This window comes from Muscardinus avellanarius (genome assembly GCF_963383645.1).
Source record: "Muscardinus avellanarius genome assembly, chromosome: 12".
Classification (NCBI taxonomy): domain Eukaryota; kingdom Metazoa; phylum Chordata; class Mammalia; order Rodentia; family Gliridae; genus Muscardinus; species Muscardinus avellanarius.
In genome coordinates this window covers 86268215-86290224 of record NC_137798.1, presented here as the reverse complement: position 1 = coordinate 86290224, position 22010 = coordinate 86268215, and the positions used below count along the sequence as shown (strand labels likewise).

At 35.8% G+C, this 22010-nt stretch overlaps 1 pseudogene across 1 annotated transcript in view; it reads left to right on the top strand.

The window, feature by feature from the left end:
• The window catches only part of LOC308271062 (small ribosomal subunit protein uS5-like), a 52620-nt pseudogene extending 35842 nt beyond the window's left edge, over window positions 1-16778 (top strand). The window contains exon 2 of the transcript in view: window positions 16212-16778. The product of the transcript in view is annotated as a small ribosomal subunit protein uS5-like (transcript). The remainder of the gene's footprint in view (window positions 1-16211) is intronic.
• Window positions 16779-22010: the final 5232 nt, after the last annotated feature.

Here is a 22010-nt window from a genome sequence, read left to right as displayed (position 1 = left end):
ACTCAGCCCCAGTGTAGTTGGAAAGTTATTGTCACTAGAGAATGAAGTCTATTAAAAGCACAGAGCTCCACGTGCACAGGGACCTCATTTATCTGTTCACTCAAAACCAAACTAGATAGCCTTTGTCCTTCGTCAAAAGCTGACTATCTTGCCCAATGACCTAATATCAGACTGCTACACTGAATGATTTTGATCTATTTTATTTTTTGAAGTTATTCCACAAACCCACTCATTATCATAGCTTCAAACTCAGTAGTATGCAGAAATTGTTTTAGAAAATTGGTTTAAATTGGAGACTGTATACACTACCCCAAAGAAGTTTTGACTAAGGGGGTTTTGATGGGGGGTGTATTTTTACCAAAAATAGCTCAAGTGATTATGATAAAGGAACTTGTTTAGCTGCACTAGAAAATACTCAATGTACTCACACATTTAGCATCCAAGAACTACATATTTTCAGTTCTGATTTTTTAAAATCAAGTTCAAAGTTTGTTTGCAGGATCAAGACAATACACTATTATGTTTACATTTCTCAAGGTGGCTTAGTGCTTGCTCATCTCTTTTGTAAAAATCCTCACAAAATAGCTACCAAAAAAGGAAGAAGGGAAAAAGAAAGGAAGGAAAAACCTTTGAAATAGTAAAGATTCATAGCAGTTTGGTGGAAGAACAACTCCAAGCAAGCCAGATTAACTCTTGGAGCCATGTCTGTAAGATTCTCAGACCTTAGACAGCAATAAGAATATAAGAAAATTTGAATATACATATGAAAACACTTTTACATATTCATATTCTGATATTAAGAAAGGTATCAATATACAAGTCAACCTCATGGAAACTCCAAGGTTATAATCTACAAAATAAGGTTATTGGATTAGATTCCCTTTAGCACAAATATGTATTATTTGCCGGAAACTTAACAGTGCTTACTGTATGCCTATAATATTAGTCACTTTAACTTACTGCTGAAGCACTTTTTCTATTTCTGAATTACCTGTTTTTAATGTTTTATGTATATGTTTCTATGTAAATATGTGTCTAAACTTTCCATCAGTACTTAGATGGGATTTACTTTTCATATAAGTGATTAACTGTTTTATACATCTGTGTTACTCATGCTTCTGAAGTTAAACAATTGGCACATTCAAAATGCATAACTGAAGATTTTTAATATGTACTTTTGGGGGGAAATAAGAAGAATTGGTAAGTACCATACTGCATGATTTAAATATTTATATTCTCTGAAAGTTATGTTTAAATTTAATTGGCATTCTACCAATGCTAAGTGGACTTGACTTTTTTATTTTTTGATGTGCTAGGGCTTGAATTTAAGGCCTTGCATATGCTAGGCAAGTACTCTACTATTGGGACTCTACCCACAGCCATAGAGATGAGGCCTTTAAGAAATGATGTAGGTCTTGCAGGCTTTATACTCATGAATGAATTCATGCCCTTATCATGGGAGTGGGTAGGTTAGTTACCTCAAGTGTGGCTCATTATAAAAACAACTCTGATCTGTGTGCTTTGCACATTCTCAGTTCTCAACATTACTTTTCTGCTCTTTCAATATGGGAGGTCACAGGACAGAGGCCCTCCTTGGTGTTTATGGGTTGAGAAAAAAGATTCAAAGAAGAGTATTAAAAGTTGCATTATTGTCCAGCTTTAAAATTTATAATTCTAGTTTCCCTGTTGGGATTTAAATTTATTTGGGGACTGTTGGTCCTTTTTCTTGCTTATTTCTCCCTTTTGGAGTGGACTGTTTGCCCTATATCTGTCCCACCATTGTATTTTGGAAGTAGGTAGCTTGTTTTGATTTCCTAGGCTTACATTTGGATTAAATTCTCAGAATGAGAGAATCTTGAGTCTCATCCATATCTGATTCAGATGAGACTTAACTTTGGATTTTTAGGTAACTCTCAAATGAGTTAAGACTTTCAGGCTATTAAGATAGAATTAATGTTATTACTTGTAAGAAAGACATGAGTTTGGGGTTACTAGTAGCAAAATACTATGCTCTGAATGTTAATCTCCCTCAAATTCATTGAAATTTAATTGCTATCATGACAATGCTGAGTTAGCATTGAGTTGACTAATCCATAAGGGTTCTGCCTTCATGCATATATTAATGCTAATATCTGGAGAGTGGCTTCATTATAATTGGAGTGGTTCATTACAAAATGAAAGAATTTGTTCCTTCTTATTCACATTCTCCCTTACCCTTCCTGCATGGGAAAATGCAACCAGAGGCCCTCATCAGATGCTAGCCTCTGGATATTGAACTTTCCACTCTCCATAACTGTATGAGAATGCATTTTGCATATTATCCAGTCTGTAATATTCTAACAACCCAAAATAGTCTAAGGAAGAAAGTAATTGAAGAAAATTTAGGTATCACTAACTACCCAAGCACTCTTTCTCAGAGAACCACATACATATCACTTGCTTCTGTTTCTTTCCCCTTCCTCCACTGTCTTTTAATTTCTTTAATTACCATCTCTTTGCCCCACTAGGTTGCAGAAACTTTTTGAGGCCTTAGTAATAGTTACATCTATATACCCAAAGCATACCACCATACTTTCACAAAGTGCACATCCAGTTCATGTCTATTTAATAAATGTAAGATCTTCAAGGATCTGCAATTCCATCCCATTACACACATAAACTTTTCTTCATGCACAAATGTAAACTGAGGCTCCAAAAATAGAAGTAAAATGTCTTAGGTTTAAAGCAGAGGAATCCAGGTACACTGTCACTTTTTGTTAGTATTCTCCATAACATTTTGTGACCTCACCTGTTTGCAAATAAATGTATTCAGTCACTTTCCTCATCCTAACTCTGTTAAAAATATTTCCAGTCTTTCTTCAACAAGTGACTTAAGAGGAACAAATTATAGGAAGAGATTTTCTGCTGCTGGAAATAATACCCCTATATGTTCCTTTCATCAACATGTATAAATTTGCAGTATTTTTAATACTAATTACTATTAGAAACTACAAGTAGAGTCAGTCTTTGTCATAAGTACAGACCTGGAAAAGAGGAAAGGTAACACTTAGTGATGGAGATTTTGACCTTAAAGAACCCTTTTATGTCTAATGTTCAACCTACACTCTGTATTCTGTAGATTTTCTCTCTGTGAGGTATCAAAGAAGCAAATCTTACAAATGTTATACTTTGTTTTCCAAGGGTAATCCATGAAAAACTGTTTTAAGTGTTCAAAAAATATTACTACACATATGGAAACTTTTAAGTTTTCTTTTTATTTAGCTCCATTAAGGGAACATTGCTTATAATTTCATTATCACTGAGTATATTTCATTACTTGTTATTTACTTTCACACTATAGATAAGCTAAATATTTTCACTCATCTACTCACATCAACAAAGGAAAAGCACAATATCATTGTCTAAAGGTATTGTGCCACAAGTTGGTTTTCCTCCCAGGTACTCTGTAGGTATTACCAAGTATATAAAGAGACTCTTCCCCTCTGTGCTACATCCTGCAAAACCTTCCTCTTCACACTATATTTAGCAAATTTTTCTCTAACACTAGTCTTATTTCTTTTTTTTTTTTTTTTTTGGTGGTACTGGGGTTCCTGGAAGCCCTTCTACCTCTGGGCTACACTCCCAGACCTATTTTATATTTTTATTTAGAAACAGGGTCTCCTAAGCCAGAGCGCACGGCTGGCTTCGAACCTGCGCGATCCTCCTGTCTCTGCCTCCCAAGCACGGGGATTACAAGCGTGCGCCACCATGCCCGGCTAACACTAGACTTGTTTCATCAATTGTATTTTTTATGATTCCTATGGACAAAATGAGAGAAATCTTTTTATGAAAATATCACTCCCAAAATGTATTTTAAATAATGAATCATTTTATTTGTACACATTCTTCACTGGTTTATGCTTGAGAGCATATAAAAATACCTCGAATTACTTTTCTATTGACTTATATACAAGAAGATGATTCAAATAGATCATCAGGCCAGCTCTAAAACATATTAATCAAAATCTGATAAAGTAGATACAGGGCATCTACATGCTTTAAAGGACCACTAATAATTGTGACTATAAGCCAGGTTTGGCAACATACCACTGAGCCCAAAATGTACCCATATAGCTACTGAAATTAACTGTGAAATACTTGTGTGCATGTTAATTACTTTTTTTCTTAGAGAATCTGTTTACTTTTGTAAATTCTCAAAGTCACCTTGAAGAACGAAATGGCTCATGGATGGAAATAACTTATATGCTGAAGATTTGGGATATTTTAGGAGCTCAGTTCTCCTAAATTCGGAACAAAAAGAATCAACTCTTCTAAATTCTCTGTTACTGAGAATTATAGTTCTAGAATATATTGGTCTAGAAAGCCATAATACAATGATTCTTATCTTATGCCAAAAAAGCACTTTAAAATATATCTACTAGTTTATATTTCTTTTTTATTGAATCCCATTATATATTTGTCTAGTATCTTTTACTTATTTTATACCAGTATCTGATATTGTGTCACATAATGCCTTCCACAGCTATCTTTCCTAGCATTTACTTTGGACTGGTGTGCACAGTTGAACAGGCTGGCCCTGCCCAAGGGCATCTGGGAAAGGAGGCAGTGAGTTCACACACCATCAACCCAGGGCTGCATCCAACCAGGGAAGGTGCTTTTTCCAATTCCCTTAAAGGTGGTATAAATAACTAGCAGCAGCCCTGGCTTTCTTCACTCTGTTTTCTTCCTACTGGGGAGAATAATGCATATAATGCATATATTTGGATATTCTGCATATCCAAAGATTAAGAATCTTGTATAACATGTCTTCTTTCAACACATATCTTTATCTGGTTCTTGAATTGTTCCAAAGAATAGAGAAATTGTAAGTCTATTTCTTCTTCTGTGCATTAAATATAATAAAGTCAAGTCAGAGTAGAGATTAAAAACAATGATATCTCCCTACTTAATAATCAACAAATTCTGTGGTATAGTTTGACTTTTGATGCATAAAAATTTCATCTGGTTCTATTTTCTAAAATTTGAGTGGGCATCTCACATGAAGGTAATGAAGCCTAGGTCCTCCCTAGTAATTTCAAAGTCTCTGGTCCAAGATCCTAGTCTTTGATAATTTTGAGTTGAGTATTATATAAGGAGAAATTGTGGTTTAATTCCATGTTTCCACAAATGGATAATTAGTTTTCTCAACACCATTTGTTAAAAGGCTATTTTATCCAGAGTATGTTTTTGGCACCTTTGTCAAAAAGCAATTGGCTAGAAGTGCATATAATTTTTTTCGGTATCTTCTATTCCATTCTACTGGTCTATGTGTCTGTTTGGGGCAAATAACTTTTTAATTAATCTATAGTATAATTTGAAGTTGTTGTGATTCCTCCTGCATGGTTCTTATTGCTAAGAATTATTTTTGGTGTTTTGGGTATTTTTTTCCAAATAAACTTTTATTTCTTTAGCTCTGTGATGAATGAAATTGGTATTATAATAGGAACTAAATTGAATTTATAGGTCACTTTTGGTAGAATGGCCACTTTGACATTTATTCTTTTTATCCTAGAGCATAAGAAATCATTCCATCTTCTAAGATCTTCAATTTCTTTCTTCGGTTTTTTTATAATTTTTATTATAGAGGTTTTTACTTCTTTGATTAGATTTATTCCTAAATATTTTATTGTTTTTGAGGTTATTGTGAATATAATTTTTCTCTAAGTTACTTTCAGTAGATTCATGGTTGGTATATAGAAAGCTATTCTTTTTTTTATTATTGATTTTGTGTCACACTATTTGGCTGAATTTGTTAGTAAGTTTCAGAAATCTTTTGGTGACCAACAGTCCAACATATAGGCTCTCATGGAAACTTCCTTAATAAGACCCCCAAAGCTCAGAAAATTAGAAAAAAAATAAATAGGATACCATTAAATTAAAAAGTTTCTGTTCCTCAAAGGAAACCATCAAGAGTCTAAAGAGAAAGCTTACAGAATAGAAAAGATCTTAAAGCACTTAAAAGACTTACTGCTATAAAAACAACTCAATCAAAAAATGGACAACTGAACTAAATAGAAACTTCACAAAAGAATAAATAAAAATGACCAATAAATATATTAAATATTTTCAACATCATTAGCAATCAGGGAGATGAAAATCAAAACCACATTGAGATTCCTTCTTACTTGAATCAGAAAAGCAATCATCAAGAAGTCAAACAACAATAAATGCTGGTGAGAATGTGGGGAAATAGGAACTCTTAGACACTGTTGATATTGCAAATTAATGCAGCTGCTATAGAGATCAGTGTGGAGGTACCTCAGAAAACTGGGAATTGGTTATATAATCCAGCTATACCACTCCTAAGCATCTTTCCAAAAGGAATACAATCAGAATGTTATACAGATAATACGCATATCCATATTTATACAAGCACAGTTCACAATAGCCAAACCATGAAATCATCTTAGGTGTCCATCAACAAATGAATAAATTACAAAATAGCGGGAAACACAAAGGTATTCAATTAGCAACAAGGAAGAACAGAATTCTATTATTTGCAGGAAAATGGGTGGGCTTGGAGAACATTATGTGAAATGAAACTAGCCAGTGTCAAAAATGTTTTCTCTTATATGTGGAAGTTATGGAATAATGGAGACACAGAAGGAATTTTAGATAATGAAGGAGAAGCCCCAGTGAAAAGATAGAGGGGTTATAAGGGAAGTGCATATGGTGGGAGGAGGGAAAATTATTTAAAGAAATACTTCCACCGAAGTTACATATATATATGAAATTACTAATGCCAATCTCAGTGTCATGTATGTGGAAGGGGAGAAAGTGGAGAGAGAGCTGGGAGAATGGTCAATGAGTATTATTTGCATGTATGCCCCTATTTCTCTGAACTAACTACTGATTTGAGATTACAAGGCACCAATAAAAGTATTAAAAAAGAGTAGGGAGAAATATCTTTTTTTTTTTTTTGGTGGTACTGGGGTACCTGGAAGCCCTTCTACCTCTGGGCTACACTCCCACACCTATTTTTAATATTTTTATTTGGAGACAGGGTCTCTTAAGCCAGCGCGGCTGGCTTCGAACCTGTGTGATCCTCCTGTCTCCGCCTCCCAAGTGCAGGGATTACAAGCATGCGCCACCACGCCCGGCAGGAAGGAATATCTTAAGGTATGATACATTATTACATATTTTATAAAATCTTACAAATAATGAAAACCCTTAAATAGCATTAGTATTATTGTAGTATTAGTATTAATATAGTATTATTGTAGAAATGCAATAAAAATTTCCTTTCAGTAAAGACAATAATGTTTAAGGTTATAAAATTAAACCATACTTCTACTTCAAAGAGCTTGCAAGTCAGTGAAGAACATAAGACGATTTATAAAAACAATTTACCAAGATGAGTGAGGAATAAAAAATAGTAATTGACCCAAATGATCAACAGGAGCAAAAATATGAGCTTTGGACTGAAGTAGTGCAAGAAAGTTCACAGAAGAGGCAGAATTTAAGAGTTGGTTGGGATTTGCATACAGTGATGAGAAAGCATGGGAAACGTTACTTTATTATAATAGTTTTTCTTTTCACAAGTTCTTCAGCTAAGAAGCATTCCAAGTGTTTAATAAACTCCTGCTCCTTGCAGACAAGGTCATTAGGAGCATAATGTAATGGAACCATCCTAATAGGCAGATCAAAATTAATAAGAGAATGGCAATTAGAGAAAAATGTAAGGTCATATTGAAACTGCCTTGGGTTACAGCTACCATTTATTGTCAGAGTGTTGGTTATGTCGTCCTATCCACCTTGCTCCTGGTCAAGGTTTTTGGTCTAAAACAATGAAGCTAAGAAATAAGGTATTTTCTAAACAAATGTGTCACTTTGGGCATATAGTAAAGATGTTTGTGTCTAGACTTTTAATCCTCTTTTAGAATTTCATAACTTAGAGAGGTTCTCTTCTATGAACTATTCTACTGTACAAAGACTCTTTTTTTATTTACTGTTAAATTTAAGCCTCATGTCTGGGCACATTTATGGATTCCAATTCAAATGTTGCATATTGAAAAGAAAACTGGTTTTTATATTTTCAGTATGTGAAACGAGATCAGGACCAAAACACCCTTTCCATTCACAAAGGTAGAAAAAAGAATTGTGAAGACTTGGAAAAATTCCTATTAACAGAAATTAGATACAGCACAATTTATTTGCAACATTTTTGTTACACAGCTAGAAAATTTATGGAAATGGAGAAAGAAGAAACAGTAGAGAAGACTATAGAAGGTTCGATAGAATAGAGATTATAAAAAAAAATTAGAAGCCTGAACTGTCAATTTAGGTAAATGAAGAGGACAATCATATTATATGGTATGGAAAACAACCAAACATTTTATGCACATTTTCTTTTTTTTGTGTGTGGTACTGGGGGTGGAACCCAGGGGCTTAGCCGGGCTACCCTCCCAGACCTATTTTATATTTTATTTGGAAACAGGGTCTCACTAAGTTGCTAAGAGCCTCACTCAGTAGCTGAGGCTGGCTTCGAACCTGAGCGATCCTCCTGTCTCAGCCTCCCGAGCACGGGGATTACAAGCGTGCGCCACCACGCCCGGCTTCTATGCACATTTTTTGAGATGGTAACCTGTTAGCTTTAATCCAATTTTGTATTACATTATGTAAGTTTTCACAGTCCTGGTTGCCATTAGTAATGAGAATGGCCACAATTCTTAGTAAACTCACATAGTCTGCAGTGTGTCTACCCTTTAACATGAAAGAAAAAATAAAAAGTGCCTGGATTTCACAGCTTAACTCAAGGAACACATGGTGATATTACTTAATAGCCTAGATTATCTTTTTGCAGTAGTGACATTTATTGTGACATAAATAAGCTATTTCTAGACATCACATGAAACTTTAGTAATCTATCTGGATGCCATGCTATTGGCTTTTATTCTTGAAACATCCGCCTATTTCTCTCATCCATGGCCTTCTTTCTTGCTCCATTCCCTTCAACCAAATATTGTTTCTAGTAAAACACTCATTTAGAATTCAACTAAATTAGCTCAAGTTACCTAGTTGAGATTCTATTTCTTTCACTAGTACATAAACTACATTAAATTTAGAAAGGAAGTTTAAGCCCAGCATTGGTGGTGCATGTCTATAATCCAGTACTTGAAAGACTGAGACAAGATCACAAGTTTGAGGCCACTTTCAGAAACTTAGCAAGACACCGTTTCAAAGTAAAAAATAAAATAGAAATGGGAGTGTAGTTCAGAGACAGAATGACCTCAGGTTCAATCCCTAGTACCAAAAGAAAAAGGAATAATAATAATAATAATAATAATAATAATAATAATAATAATAATAATAATTAATAATAATAATAATAATATGTCCTGCCAGCTTTACCATTTTCTGAGAGGATTGCATTCAATAACATAGGAAGCCAAAAATGAAAATATGAGCTGTTTTATTGAGACAGTGATACTATAGTGAAGCAATGTTGCTATTCACTGTTTTCCAAAAATTTTAAAAGAGATTGGGTGAGAGGACTCCCTTTTTTCTATTACTATTTCCTCTGTTTCCTATATCCTAAGTAACACCAAATAATGTTTTAGCTCACTACATAGTGATTTGATATAAACACCTGAAATAGTGCCTAAAGTTTATGATGTTAAAATATATTTTTCTGTTTCTGACTTTGAATTTTCCTTTTAAAAAAAAGAATAGTGTTTTGTTTTTCTTTTATCCTAAGTATCGGTATAAAGCACAGTATTTCTATTATGGCAAAATTCACCATCCCTACTAAAACTGTCTAGTGAAGGCAGGTAACAGAATGAGCTAGGTGCAGAAGAAAAAGACGATTTAAAGTTCATAAATTTTTTAAAATGGGGAAAATAGTTCTGTGATTTTCCATAAAGGGCTTTTTTTTCTTTCTTTTCCCATTTTCTAGTTCTATACAATACTGAGCATATCAGTACCGCTCTTAATAAAGGTGCTATTTTTGTTATTATCAGATACCTATTTATTAACCAGGATACTTGTCAGGTTATTTACATAGCCCCATTTAGAGATAAAGAATATTATGCTGGACTAGCATTTAAATCTAAATGCTTTCACTCTGAAACCTGAGCTCACTTTCTTGTGCTATGCCAGGACCTAGGCATAATATTATATGTGATTTTATGATAATATTTTATTATGAAGTTATTATTATTTGGTGGATCACATTTTTTTCTTTTGGCAATGCAAGGGATTGAGCACAGGGTCTCGCCATGATAGGTAAGCACTCTATGATAAGCTATATCCTCAGTCCTTTTTTTCTCTTACTGTTTTCATTCTGAGAAAAGGTCTCACTCAGTTGCCTCGGCTAACCTTGAACTTATGATCCTCCTACCTCAGCCTTCCAAGCAGCTAGGATTAGAGGCATTTGCTCCATTTTATTGTATACTTTCAGGTTTGCTATATCCTTGAGGATAAATGTTTTTCCTCAAAATTCAATTTTAATGAGAGTATATCTCAGAAACCATAATATAAATGGGGGAGAATAATTATTATACAATGATCTGATTTACAAATCTTTGAGTTAAACAAAAGTATTACTGAATTTTCATTTTCTACAATGTATCAGCATGCAAAGTGGAGACATTGTCTTTTAAGTGTTTCATAGATCTCAGATACAATGAAATCTTTCCTCTGCCTGAAAGTACCTCTGTAGCTATATCAGAGTGAAATGGAAAAATGTAGATTTTTTCATGAACAATATATGTTTCATCAAAAGAACAAAGAAATAGAGTTTTAAATGCTAGATTTTCTGCTTTGCTGAGATGTTTAAGATCATCAGAGGATAACAGGTTCTGAGATTCCCATTCTGAATAGTAACCTTCTGACGTGTCCTTACCACACTGAAGACATTTGGAGAACATGGGCACTAGAAATGACATTTATGGATTGCTCCCTATATGGAACAAAGCTAAGCCCTTTGCAGACATTTTCTGATCTAATACAAGATTTGTTATCAAATTAAAGAGAAATAAAGAAGCACATCCTTCTGTCATGACTAGAAAAAAGAAAATATGATTGCCTATTCTTATATCAACACATAATGAGATATGCAATGCTACTTTACAGAATCCAAATGGAATCTACACCAACAAAACTTGTTTCCAGTCCAAATAAAACCATCCACATATTCCAACAAAGGTTGTAGGAGTTGGCCACTGTGGCATATACCCATAATCTTAATACTTGAGAGGCTGAGACAGAAGAACAGCAGGTTCACGGCCAGCTTCAGGAGCTTTACAAGACCTGTAGAGACTTAGTGATGTGTAGCTCAGGTGTAGAATGTCCCTGGGTTCAATCCCCAGTATAACCAAAGGAAAAAAAGGAGGGGGGAGTTTAGGGATAGTCACCCATATGAGAAGAAGGGTCACAGAGGTTAAGTTTTATAGTGCCCATCTAGGAATTGACTAGAAAGAGGGATCTTTGCAAATTAAGAACAACTATCCTGATTCCATAGGCAAGGCCTTCCTTAGAGGCAATGGGATTCTAGCCATAGAAATTCAAAGTGCTCCAGTCCCAAAGCACGGCTTAGGGTGTCCTACCCTGCTGTCATTCTTCAAGTAATTAATCTCACTACCTTTGCTCAAAGTCACTATTCCATAAATGTTCTTCAATTATAATTTGTCTTCCCAGACTTTTATGCTGGCAAGAGAAAAACAGGCTGCTTGTGGAAGGGTTGAAGATTCTTGCCTCTGTGGCAAAATTTAATTTTTTATTGTAAATCAATATACTCATGTCTTGATTATGGGCTGGATTCCCAAGCCTATCTGCCTATGGGAAGAAAATGAACAAATCAGTTTAACAAGTCTTCTGGTCAACAACAGAAGCTGTATCACGCAAGAGAAGTTAATGAATCACCGTGGTGATTTCATGCATCCGTTTCATCCTTTTGTTCACGTGGGTGCATCCCTAAGAGGGATATGGCAACTTAGGGCTGCATTCTGAACATGAACTTGAGAGCCAGCTCTGATCCTTGGTATCTTCACTGTGAGTTATTTTGTGGCTACTAAAATAAAATACCAGAAACATGGTGGCCTAAACCAACCTACATTTATTCTTTGATAGTTCTCTTACAGTGGTTTAACTGGGCCAATCCAACCTGAAGCCAGCCAGCAAGGAAGCCCCAGGAAAGGAGGCACAAAAGACAATCTCTCCATCACAGAGCGGGACAGAGAAAAGTAGAAAATAAATGTGAATTCCGGAGGTGGAAAAGAGTGTAACTAGCAGACACATCATCCCTACATTACTTGTGAAAGATGAGTTTCAGAAAAATGAGGAATTCAACCAAAGTAACATAACATATAGTTCACCTAAAATTTGACCCCATATTTATATTTTTTAAAAAATCCTTTTTATTTCTCTCTCACAGCTTTCCACTTTATAGCATCTGGAGTTTCAGTTTGCCTCATTTTATATATCTGCCTATGAACTGCTTAACAACAACCAGGCAGTAAAGAATCACTCCTGATTTTTATAGCCATTTAATACACAAAATTATGTTATCTCCTCATTTATAACCTCAAATTGGGTTGTCTCCACCCACTGTGTCTCATCCCCAGTGCTGCTTTCTCTGGATTGAAGGGAAAAAAAAGTCTTGATTGTATTCAATTACTCATTCTCATAGAAAACCCTGAATCTGGAATAATTAAATTTCATATTTTTCACCCCGATTCCATCCATATTCAAAATAGTTTGGGTTTCTTCTGTGACAGCTCTCAGTTTCTTGCTTGCTCACCAATGCCCACAATGAAATATTGATTTATATGCAGTGTCTGAAAATAGATCTATTATTTTCTTGGTCCCTGCCTGGATTTCCAGGTTTTAAATCATTTTTCCAGAAAATAAAAGAAGTAATTTTAACTAAGAACACTCTCCTGGTCTTTGTTTTGTTTTGTTGCAGAGAGAGCTAATGTACTCAGCATGCCCTCCATCAGAGCACTACCTGCTGCCTCCCTGTCTAAAACGAATTCAGTCTTTACCCACTGGCTGAATCACCATCCTCTCCTGCCTGCCCCTCTGCTGGCATCTTTGACTCATCCCTCCCATCTCCTCCTCTCCACTCATTACCACTCTAAAGAGACTGCATTGAGTGGTACTGCATCTGCTGCGTGGGAAATCAGAGCCTTGCTCCAAATCCTGTGGACTGTTAACAAAGCACTCCTCTTCTTGCCCTTCTCCTGACATCTCCTTGCAGCCGGAAATTCCCAGAAGAGAAGGGAAAAGGAGCAATCAATAGTATCTCTAAACAGAAGATACCACTGGCAAGGAGATAGCACTCAGCCACTCCTGCCATGAACTACAGGCCCCTGATTAAGACACTAGTGAGAGCCTGATTGATCTGCCTGCCTGTGCCACATGCAAGCCAGCTACCTGCCTTCCCTCCCTACACTGCTTCATTCCTTTCCCAGAACAGAGAGCACTTCAAGAGAGAAGTGCTGCTCCAGTCTGCAGAGAGCTTAAAAGGAATTACCAACCACAGATCAGCGTTTTCTCAGAACTCAGGTTCTGCAATCAATTAGGAGAGATCTCTTGAAATGGCGATTGGAAAGAAAAAAAAATCCACATTAGGTCACAGCAGCCAAGCTCCTTGCATCCTTCCCCATGAAAGAGAGCTAGCTCCCAGTGGTCTATTTGTTCAACATGACCTCGTCTAGCTTAGATAATCCTCATGTTTTCCTGACAGAAAAGACACAGTCAAATGAGCTAAACAGCAATTGAAACATAGCTGACTCTTGGACCATAGGTTTGGTGGATTTATCAGGCCCTCCCCAAGGTGGGAAATGTCCAGACTACTTTTATTTAATGAGGATCCAGGTATAGAAATACATACATAGACATATAGTTTATAATATATGCACTGGGTCACCCACTGAAAAGGAAAGGTAATAACTGGCATTTATATCTTGCTTAATTTTCTGTGTGTGTGTATGTGTGTGTTTAAACTTCCATAAAACTGTACAGTGTGGATATAATTAGCTCCTTTTACATAAGAAATTAAAACAGAAAAGTCAATTTTTTCCTAGTAAGCACTAAGATTAGGACCCTGTGATTTGTTCATTGACAGGAAAACACAGAAGGTTAGGTGCATTCCCTGTCATCTAGTAATTTCCAATTATATGAAATTGATTTACCTGTGTATGTCTTATTCTGGAAATATTTCCACAATAAAATATACACAGGTAAAAGTTTAGGTAATAAAGCAAAACCATACAGGAAATGTCCTGAGTAATAAAAATGACTAATTCTAAAAAGAATGGTATAAACAAGTGCTCAGAGCTCATCAGAGAGAAAGAGCTTCCTTGCTTTTCACTGTTCCTAGTCACTCTGTCTGGAACCCTTTCCTCCATTTCCTCTTCTTTCTAGGTGTTTATACCTACCACAAAACTCTGGCCAATTATTCTTCCCCATCATCTTGTCATTTACTCAAGTTTATTATATACTTGGCCTCTGACAGTTCCTAAAAACTCAATATATCCATTCTGCCACAGACCATATTTTCTCTCATTTGCTGAACTCTTTCCAACAGTCTTATATCTTTCTGGAACTGTGCCTCTTCATGAAGCAAAGGGAACAAATCAGCCCAAATGAAACCAAAATTGTCTGAAATAAACACCCCAAGTTCTGTGCACATGATGGGTGGAATTAATCCCACATATTTCTCAGGAAGAGTACGACTTGGTGTATACAAGCTACTTGCCTATAAGTAAATGTCTGGGGGTATGGGAGGAGGGCAAAGTTTAAGTGGCAGTCATTAAAACTGGACAATATTTTGTAAAAAATTTAGAAAGACCTTCAGTTACTTAAATTGCATTTTTAAAGTATTATTTCAGTTATCGGATTCCTTCTAATAGTATCTCACTCTTACAAAAGTTGGAGAGGACATTTTCCATTCTTACCCAAATGCATGCATATATGCATGCATTTGGGTCTTAGTACATTTCTATTACTAAACAAAGTTATCTACAGTATATATCTATTTTCTTTTTTAATTTTTTATTGGTGCATTGTATTCATACATCATAATGGGTAGACATACATGCACACATCAACCAGTTAGCCCCTACTCAGTCTCCACCCCCTCCCTCCCCATCTCTCCCTCCCATGCTTGGCTTAGTGGTTGACTACAATATGAATAAGTACATTGTGTGCTTTAGAGAGTTTCCTTCTTCCCCCTCCCATCCCTACAGTTATTACAGGATTCTATAGTACATGTATAGATTAAGTAATGTAAGGATATGCAGCTAGTATGACTGGACAATAAATATAGTTTTAAGTTTACTGAAGTAGCCAATAAGAAAAGAAAAGAGAAGTACAAAGTTCCAGTTATATTTATTTGATAACAAAGAAGCTGATATATCTTCACAAATGACTTTTGTTGTTTCTGTATAAAAAGGCACTTGCTATGTGGAATGTGCTCAGTAAGCTTACATAATTTAATCATAATGGCAGGCACTGACTGATATAGTACTTAGTATGTGCCAGGCACTATTTTAAAGACTTTACCCATGTTAACCACATACAATTTCATAAATTTGGATACCATTTATATTATTATCACCACTTTACAGGTGGATAAATCAAAGCAAGGAGGATTAAAAGATTTTCTAAATGCCACAAAGCTAGTAAGACATACAACTGATACTCATACGTAAGTCTGCTCCTAGGTTTCAAATTGTTACCCATGAAGCTATACTGTTCCTCAATTTAGTCATCTGTAGTTGGAGATATCAAGAAGACCAAGTGACTGCACCAAGTCTACCACAACAAATTTTCAGACTCAGGATTCAAATCCAGGGATAACCTAGTCTAAAATCTACATTTGTTTTACTGCATTCCACTGAGGTTTATAAAAGAAATGGTCTCATGAGTCTTTATGCAAAGGGTATTTAAGAATTTTAAGCATTTTTATGCAGATATTATTTTCTTAACTGCTGACAAACAGAGAAGGCATTTCATTAAAACATAACTCAGAGGAAAGAACCAAATGGAAAATGTTGCTGGGGCATTCGGAGGGCTTAAAGGCTCCTGGGGTCCCCTGCAAGGAAGGCTGTGGCTTTGGTAGTGGACTTCTGGGCCTTAATCATAGCTGACATCAGAGCTAGGGCAGCAGCAGCCACAGAATTTGTGAGGTCAAGGCCAAGAACAAAACGTGAATCCTTGTCACCAAGCTTGGCGACCTAGTGAAAGACATGAAGATCAAGTCTACAAAACAAATACATCTCCTCTCCCTGCCAATCAAGGAATCTGAGATCATTGACTTTTTCCTGGGGCTTCACTCAAGGAAGAGATCTTAAAGATCATGACTTTGAAAAAGCAGACAGTGCCAGCCAGGGTACCAGGTTCTAAACATTTGTCTCTATCAGGAAGTACATTGGTCGTCTTGGTCTGGGTGTCAATAGCTCCATGGAGTTAACCACATTCAAGGGAATATCATCCTGCCCAAGTTCTTCATTGTCACTGTGCAGAGAGGCTACTGGAATAACAATATCCACAAGTTGCAGATTATCCTTTGCAAAGTGACAGGACTCTGTGGTTCTGTGCTGGTACACCTCATCCCTGCCTCCAAAGGCACTAGCATCCCCTCAAATCCTGTACTCAAAAAGATACTGCTGATAACCCATATTGGTGACCACTATGCTCCTTCTAAGGACTGCACTGCTACCTTGAACAATTTCACCAAGGCCCCTTTTGTTGCCATCTCTAAGACCTATGGCTACCTGACCTCTGATTTCTAGAAAAAGACAGTGTTCACCAAGTCACCTTTGTCAGTAAATCACAGAGATCTTGTAATTACTCACAGCACAATTTCTAAGCCAGGACTCAGGTTCCAGCTCTGGCTATAACATAGGTTATTTATATAAGAAAAATAAATTTAACCTGTTTTTAAAAAATAGTTTTTTAGGAAAACTTAGCTAACTAAAAATATGTCTGCAGGAGTTTACCAGGTCAGGAAATGATACATTCTAGAGATTTAATTTGAATCTAAGTAAAGTTATTTAGTCCTGGAGAAATTGGTAAAGAGAAAAGCCCTTATACGTTAGTCAACATTTTTATCTCTTAGTATTTTTGTAGAAGCTTAATACCAGCTACAGAAAGATTCACTTGTTTTTGCTACATGACAAAATATAGACAATGTTCAAAATTTACTATTAAATTCAGAAATTCTGACCTGAGTTCTAACAAGCTGTCACCCATATCATTGAGCTACAGGGTGGCATAAAAAATCAGATTAATTAGACCAAGTAAATACATTTGGAAAAGCTATTTGTGATGACCAAAATTTTATGAATGTTCATCATATTTCCAAGTTTCTCATACTTAAGGGACCATTTTAAATTTCAATAAGTGGAGAGTGATAAGTGTCACAAACAGTCGATAAAAAAAAAATGAGAATTTTCTTCCTTTGCTCTGGAAACACTGGAAGCTTATGTTTAAATGATGATGAAACTGCACATCATCAGATCTTCCCAGTAAATAAATTGTGAGCAGTTATGTGAAAAATATTTTCTTACCAACTGTGTTGGATGTGTGAATAAAGCCCAAATTAACCTTTGCTGTTGTTAGTATTCTTAGGTTATTAACACTTCAAGGTTAACTTGTTTTTTAGCAAACCGTACTCTATCCCGACTAATTTAGTACTTTAATACATCATAAAGAAGAAATATATGTACAAGGCCTAAATCATTCTGAGATTGCCTAAAGATATATTCTTAATTTTCTATCCATCCTTCATTTCTATATGTGATATGTCATTAAGTAGTATATTGCTTTTAAAGTAAACTTATGTACCAAAATTTTCAATCTGAAATATGTTTTTCTATTCCTTTTTGCTACTCCTTTGTACTTCAGTAAAATTTTATTCTATCTGTTGTATGCCAGCATCTATAATAATTTTTCTCTAATATCAAGTGTCTGGGCTTTGTTCTCTAAAATATAGTAACTCATTTTTCTGCCACCTTAAAGTGTCAAAAACCTCAGTTCCAATCTACAACTTGTCATAACATTAACTCCACAGTCATGCCTTTGGAGTAGGTACAGTTAAAAATATTAAATAGCCTGTATAATTATACTACTGGGAATTATCCCATATCTCAACCACCAGGTGGTAATTTTATCACATTATATGTCCCATTAGGAAAGCAATGGCCTAAATAGTGTGAAACGATTACTTTTTTCCTGGGAAGTTGGTGCTTTAAAAAAAATTAAAAAAAGCTGAGAGACACCAGTAACAAAGCTCAGGACCAAGGGTGAAGAGATGAAGGCAGGAGGTCACTGCTTTCTTCTTGCCTATAGTTGTATCCAGTATATCATAACCATTTTCTAAACTGTATACCCCAAATAAATAACTTAAAAGTCAACTGAGATCATGTAAAGAGACAAGTAGTTTTAGGGTTCCAGTAGACATTCTTAGACTCTAATGTTAGAAATTATATTATTTCTTGGGAAACTATAGACACCAGGCTATTTTTCCTTACCTAAGACTTTATGCTTTCTGTTCAATATTTCTACTTTTTTCCCCTCTTAGTACCTACTCAGTGATTGTCAACTTTTAGTCCACCAGAATCACCATAAGGGCTGTTCCCACTTCCAGAGTTTTTGATTTAATACAAGTACTGGTTTGGATTTATAATGAATTTTTAGTTCACACAGAAACAAGGTAGCAATGTTGAAAGTGGTACTTGGTTGGTAAGGAAGAGTTCCAGGTGTGGCCTTAGGCATTACAGAAGAGCCTGCCTCCGTTTGCTTCCTTTCTGCTTTCAGTGAGCTCCATGAGGTGAAAGTAGAGACCATGTGCTCTCCTCTCTCAGCTTCCCAACACCATGCTCTGAGTTCTACAGACCTGGCTTCACATAGTGTGAACCTTGAATGTCCCCAACCTGTGAGCAAATAAACCTTCCTTCCTCTAAGTAGTGTGGGCAGTTGTTTTGGGTAACAGAAGAGATAATGTTGACCTAGATGGTACATATGCAGTAGAGCTTGATAATTTACATTCCTAATGAGACCGAAGATAACGCTGATGCTGCTACTTAAGGAATACACTTTGAGAACCATTTTTCTGCCAGGTGTGATAGTACATGCTTGTAATCTCAGTACTTGGTAGGCTGAGACAGGAGGATCAAAGTTTCGAGACCAGCCTTAGCTAATTAGTTAGGCTCTCCACAACTTAGTGAAATCCTGTTTCAAAATAAAGAATAAAAAATAGGGCTGGGGTATAGTTGGAAGTAAAATGACTCTTGGCTTAATCCCCAGTGCTGAAAAAAGAAATAAAAAATTAAAACCATTTTTCCACTATGAATAAAACCTTGAGATGCAGCAGTGGAGAAAATATAGTCACTGCCTGAGAGAGCTACCTGCTAATTGTAAGAAATTTGACAAGACAAACTTTTAAACTTCACTTTTCCTAGAAGAGAAAGAAGATAAGCAGGCAGAAACCATAACAATGTAAAAAGAGCTAATAATGTCTTCTCCAACTTCGATATCAGCTAAGCTGGTCACTCATTGAGCTGTTCGAAAGCTCATTCTAACAGTTCCTTTTTTCCTTCCTTTTTTTTTTTCTTGGTACTGGGGATTGAACTTAGAGGCATTCTACCTCCAAGCTACACCCTAGCCCTATTTTATTTTTTTAATTTTTTATTGGTGCATTACAGTCACACATCTTAATGAAGTACAAGATGGTATAGTAGAGGCATACATGCACACATCACTCAATTAGCTCTTCTCCAATTCCCACCCCATTCCTCTTTCTCATGTTTGGCTTAACTTTTGGCTTTGATATGTTTGTGAATGTTCATCATGTACATTAGAAAACTCCCCTCTTTCCCCTGCTACTACCTCACCTTGGTTCCTCATCTCTAGTTTCTCTTTCATCTGGAGCTCGTCCTATGACCCATTTTCTCCCTAGCTTCCACATATTAAGGAGAGCATCTGATTTCTTACTTTTTGTGACTGACTAATCTCACTTAGCATAATGTTCTCCAGTTCCATCCACTTCCCTGTAAATAATGTTATTGTGTTCTTTATGACTGAGTAAAATTCCATTGTATACATATCCCATAGTTTTTTTAATCCATTCATCTGTTAATGAACAACTTGGCTGGTTCCATAGTGTGGCAATTGTAAACTGTGGGGCTATAATCATAGATATGCATGCATTAGTTTGGTAGTTTGGTTTCCATTCTTTTGGCTAGATATCCAGCACTGGTATTGCTCGATCATATGTTAGGTTCATTTCCATTTTTCTGAGGATCATCCATACTATTTTCCAAAGTGGTTGCACTAATCTGCAATCCCACGAACAATGTATTAGGGTTCCCATTTCTCCACATCTTCACCAGCATATATTGTTGTTTGTGTTTTTCAAGGTCTCACTAGGTTTCTTAGAGCCTTGCTACATTGCAAAGGCTGGCTTTGAACCTGCAATCCTCCTGTCTCAGTCCTTCTTCCCTTCCTATCAAGATTTATAGAGGAAGAGAATTACAATAAAAAAAAATTTAAAAAAAGCATATAAATACTCCTAAGAAGAATACCTAAGTGGATCATGGAAATGAAAAGTTCAGTGGTAGAAGTGACGCAGTGGATCCAAATGTTTCCTTGATTCATTCATTCTGCCCTTACCCTTTCTTTTTCCCCAACACCTCATCATTTGGCCCTACTTTCCTCAATGTTTTTTTGGGTTTTATACAGGCCCACTCTTTGAGATGAGCTTAGTGACCATAGGTAGACCCTGCTTGTACAAGGTACCCATCTATAGTAGGTTGAATGGAGATCCCCAAAATAAATGTTCACTTAGAACATTTATCCAGTGTGACCTTACTTGGAAAAGAGTCCTTGCATGTCTAATTAAGCTAAAGGTTTCAATATGGAATGATTTTGAGATTCTTTGTATTTTTTATAATAGACATGTTCTATTATATTATTTTTATAATAGCATGTTCTACCTCTGAGCTACACCCCTAGTTCTTTATATTAATATTTTAATTTGTAATAGTATCTCACTAAGTCACTGAGGCTTTCCTCAAACCTGTTATTCTTCTGTCTCAACCTCCCAAGTAATGAAGTAATGGGATTACACATGAGTGTCACCATGCCCAGATTCTAGATGGATTCATTTTGGATTAAAAAGGCAAATACTAACTAACAACATATGTTTTTATGAGATATAGCAAAGAAGAAGACAAGACACTGAGGAGAAGGTAATGTGAAGACAGAGATATGACTCATCTAAGCCAAGGAAAACCAGGGATTTTCAGTAACTACCAGAATACAGTAGAGAGGTATATAAGAGATTGTTCTTTAAAGAAAAAAACTACAAATGCTGATACCTTGATTTCTTACTTCTGGCTTCCAGAACTGTGGAAAAATAAATTTCTGTTTTTCAACTCACCCAATTTGTCATGGTATGTTATGGCAGCCATAGTACACTAACACCTCATGCTTTGCAGTAATTGCTAAGAGTTTCTTCTCAGTCAATTTTCAGTTCCTTTACCAGCACTTCAAGCACAGAGCATATAAAAAGCCATTGACAGCTTTCTCAAAATAAAGTCAAACAAAAATCACAACAGTGATGATAATAGATAATGTTTGTTAAATGCTTCTTTTCAGGTACTTCATGTTTATAAGCTTCTTGTTTATAAGTGTTTCATGTTTTAGTGCTTGGGAGGCTGAGACAGGAGGATCACACAGGTTAGAAGCCAGCCTCAGCTACTTAGTGAAACCCTGTTTCCAAATAAAGTATAAAATAGAGCTGGGAGTATAGCCCAGAGGTAGAAAAACCCCTGTGCTCCACCCCCAGTACCACACACATAAAAAAAAAGTGCTTCATGTTTATATGCTCATTAAATCTCACTGCCAAAAGTGGAAGATATAGCCATGTGGTAGGATACTTGATTAGCATGAGTGAGATCCTGGGTTTGATACCTGGCACTGCCAAAAAAAATCTCAAATCTCATAACCATTATATGAGATAT